Here is a 4,410-nt window from a genome sequence, read left to right as displayed (position 1 = left end):
ATGGTAGTTCTATTTTTAGTTTTTTAAGGAATCTCCATACTGTTCTCCATAGTGGCTGTATCAATTTACATTCCCACCAACAGTGCAAGAGGGTTCCCTTTTCTCCACACCCTCTCCAGCATTTATTGTTTGTAGAATTATTGATGATGGCCATTCTGACCTGTGTGATGTGATCCCTCAGTGTAGGTATCCAAAAGTAAGGGCTTTAGTAGAGTTATCTTTGAAAGAGATTCTGAGGAGGACTGTTGCGAAGGTAAAACTTCAATGTGCGGGAACTAGGGTGTGGTAAAGAATTAAAGCCTGTGGTTATATCAACCTTGATTGTATTTAAGTTTTACCAGTTAATAAAACTATGGCTTTGGACAAGTTCTTTAACGTTTCTCAGCAGCAGCTTCCTCATTTCTGAAATGCGGATAATTAAAGCATCTGTCTTATTAGGTTGGTATAAGAATTTGATCCATGAATGCATATAAAACACCTAGCACTGATGAAGGCCTTACTAATTATTAGCGAGTAGTCATTCTTTTATGTTGCAAGGGTTTATTTCTGCCAGTCTTTGTTTCAGGTGTTGGGATACAGCAGTGAATAAAAAGTTCCAGTCTCATGAAGACTGTCTTCTAGTTGGAGTTCCCATGCAGTCAATACATAAATATATAACATGTCAGATGCTAAGTGCTATAAAGAAAACCAGGAAGGAGCTTCAAGATGGTGGAGGAGTAAGATGTGATCACCTTCTTCCCCACAAATACATCAGAAATTCATCTAAATGTGGAACAACTCCTACAGAACACCTACTGAACACTGGCAGAAGACCTCAGACATCCCAAAAGGCAAGAAACTCCCCATGTACCTGGTAGGGCAAAAGAAAAAAGAAAAAACAGAGACAAGAGAATAGGGACGGGACTTGCACCAGTGGGAGGGAGCTGTGAAGGAGGAAATGTTCCCACACACTAGGGAGCCCCTTCGCGGGCAGAGACTGCGGGCGGCGGAGGGGGAAGCTTTGGAGCCACGGAGGAGAGCGCAGTAACAGGGTGCAGAGGGCAAAGCGGAGAGATTCCCGCACAGAGGATTGGTGCCGACTGGCACTCACCAGCCCGAGAGGCTTGTCTGCTCACCCACCGGGATGGGCGGGGGCTGGGAGCTGAGGCTCTGGCTTCGGAGGTCAGATGCCAGGGAGAGGACTGGGGTTGGCTGCGTGATCACAGCCTGAAGGGGGCTAGTGTGCCACAGCTAGCCGGGAGGGAGTCCAGGAAAAGTCTGGAGCTGCTGAAGAGACAAGAGACTTTTTCTTGCCTCTTTGTTTCCTGGAGCGTGAGGAGAGGGGATTAAGCGCGCCGCTTAAAGGAGCTCCAGAAACGGGCGCGAGCCGTTGCTATCAGCGTGGACCCCAGAGACGGGCATGAGACGCTAAGGCCGCTGCTGCCGCCTCCAAGAAGCCTGTGTGTGAGCACAGGTCACTCTCCTACCTCCCCTCCCGGCAGCCTGTGCAGCCCGCCACTGCCAGGGTCCCGAGATCCAGGGACAACTTCCCCGGGAGAACACGCGGCGCGCCTCCGGTTGATGCAACGTCACGCTGGCCTCTGCCGCCACAGACTCGCCCTGCATCCGTGGCCCTCCCTCCCCACGGCCTGAGCCAGAGCCCCCGAATCAGCTGCTCCTTTAACCCCCTCTTGTCTGAGCGAAGAACAGATGCCCTCAGGCGACCTACACGCAGAGGCAGGTCCAAATCCAGAGCTGAAAGCCGGGAGCTGTGCGAACAAAGAAGAGAAAGGGAAATCTCTCCCAGCAGCCTCAGAAGCAGTGGATCAAATCTCCACAATCAACTTGATGTACCCTGCATCTGTGGAATACCTGGATAGACAACGATCATCCCAAATTGAGGAGGTCGACTTTGGGAGCAACGATATATATATATATTTTTCCCTTTTTCTCTTTTTGTGATTATGTAGGTATATGCTTCTGTGTGTGATTTTTTTCTGTATAGCTTTGCTTTTACCATTTGTCCTAGGGTTCTCTGTCTGTTTTTTGTTTGTTTGGTTTGTTTTCTTGTTTTTTTTTTTTTTTTAGTATAGTTTTTAGCTCTTGTTATCATTGGTGGATTTGTTTTTTGGTTTGGTTGCTCTCTTCTTTTTACAAAAATTACTTTAAAAAATTTTTATTTTAATAACGTTTAAATTTAATGTTATTTTACCTTCTTCTTTCTTTCTTTTTCTCCATTTTATTCTGTGCCGAGTGGATGACAGGCTCTTGGTGCTCCAGCCAGTCATCAGGGCTGTGCCTCTGAGGTGAGAGAGCCAAGTTCAGGACACTAGTCCACAAGAGACCTCCCAGCTCCATGTAATATCAAATGGCAAAAATCTCCCAGAGATCTCCATCTCAATGCCAAGACCCAGCTCCACTCAATGACCAGCAAGCTACAGTGCTGGACACCCTATGCCAAACAACTAGCAAGACAGGAACACAACCCCCCCCATTAGCAGAAAGACTGCATAAAATAATAAGGCCACAGACACCCCAAAACACACCACCAGATGGGGACCTGCCCACCAGAAAGACAAAATCCAGCCTCATCCACCAGAACACAGGCACCAGTCCCCTCCACCAGGAAGCCTGCACAACCCACTGAACCAAACTTAGCCACTGGGGGCAGAAAGAAAAAATAATGGGAACTAAGAACCTGCAGCCTGCGAAAAGGAGACCCCAAACACAGTGAGTTAAGCAAAATGAGAAGACAGAGAAACACACAGCAGATGAAGGAGCAAGGTAAAAAACCACCAGACCTAAGAAATGAAGAGAAAATAGGCAGTCTACCTGAAAAAGAATTCAGAATAATGATAGTAAAGATGATCCAAAATCTTGGAAATCGAATGGAGAAAATACAAGAAACATTTAACAAGGACCTAGAAGAACTAAAGAGCAAACAAACAATGATGAACAGCACAATAAATGAAATTAAAAATACTCAAGAAGGAATCAATAGCAGAATAACTGAGGCAGAAGAACGATAAGTGAGCTGGAAGATAAAAGAGTAGAAATAACTACTGCAGAGCAGAATGAAGAAGAAAGAATGAAAAGAATTGAGGACAGTCTCAGAGACCTCTGGAACAACATTAAACACACCAACATTCGAATGATAGGGGTCCCAGAAGAAGAAGAGAAAAAGAAAGGGACTGAGAAAATATTTTGAGACTATAGTTGCAAACTTCCCTAATACGGAAAAGGAAATCGTTAATCAAGTCCAGGAAGCACAGAGAGTCCCATACAGGATAAATCCAAGGAGAAACATGCCAAGACGTGTATTAATCAAACTATCAAAAATTAAATACAAAGAACAAATATTAAAAGCAGCAAGGGAAAAACAACAAATAACACACAATGGAATCCCCAGAGGGTTAACAGCTGATCCTTTCAGCAGAAACTCCGCAAGCCAGAAGGCAGTGGTGGGACATATTTAAAGTGAGGAAGGGGAAAAAGCTACAACCAAGATTACTCTACCCAGCAAGGATCTAATTCAGATTTGACATAGAAATTAAAACCTTTACAGACAAGCAAAAGCTAAGAGAGTTCAGCACCACCAAACCAGCTTTACAACAAATGCTAAAGGAACTTCTCTAGGCAAGAAACACAAGAGAAGGAAAAGACCTACAAGAAAAACCCGAAACAATTCAGTAAATGGTAATAGAACCATACATATCGATAATTACCTTAAATGTAAATGGATTAAATGCTCCCACCAAAAGACACAGACTGGCTGAATGGAAACAAAAACAAGACCCATATATATGCTGTCTACAAGAGACCCACTTCAGACCTAGGGACACATACAGACTGAAAGTGAGGGGATGGAAAAAGATATTCCATGCAAATGGAAATCAGAAGAAAGCTGGAGTAGCAATTCTCATATCAGACAAAATAGACTTTAAAGTAAAAACTATAACAAGAGACAAAGAAGGACACTATATAATGATCAAGGGATCGATCCATGAAGAAGATATAACAATTGTAAATATTTATGCACCCAACATAGGAGCACCTCAATACATAAGGCAAATACTAACAGCCATAAAAGGGGAAATCGACAGTAACACAATCATAGTAGGGGACTTTAACACCCCACTTTCACCAATGGACAGATCATCCAAAATGAAAATAAATAAGGAAACACAAGCTTTAAATGATACATTACACAAGATGGACTTAATTGATATTTATAGGACATTCCATCCAAAAACAACAGAATACACTTTCTTCTCAAGTGCTCATGGAACATTCTCCAGGATAGTTCATTATCTTGGGTCACAAATTAAGCCTTAGTAAATTTAAGAAAATTGAAATCGTATCAAGTATCTTTTCTGACCACAAGGCTATGAGACTAGATATCAATTACAGGAAAGAATCTGTAAAAAATAC

This window comes from Physeter macrocephalus, chromosome 8, assembly GCF_002837175.3.
Source record: "Physeter macrocephalus isolate SW-GA chromosome 8, ASM283717v5, whole genome shotgun sequence".
Lineage (NCBI taxonomy): Eukaryota > Metazoa > Chordata > Mammalia > Artiodactyla > Physeteridae > Physeter > Physeter macrocephalus.
Note: the sequence above shows the minus strand (reverse complement) of the source record.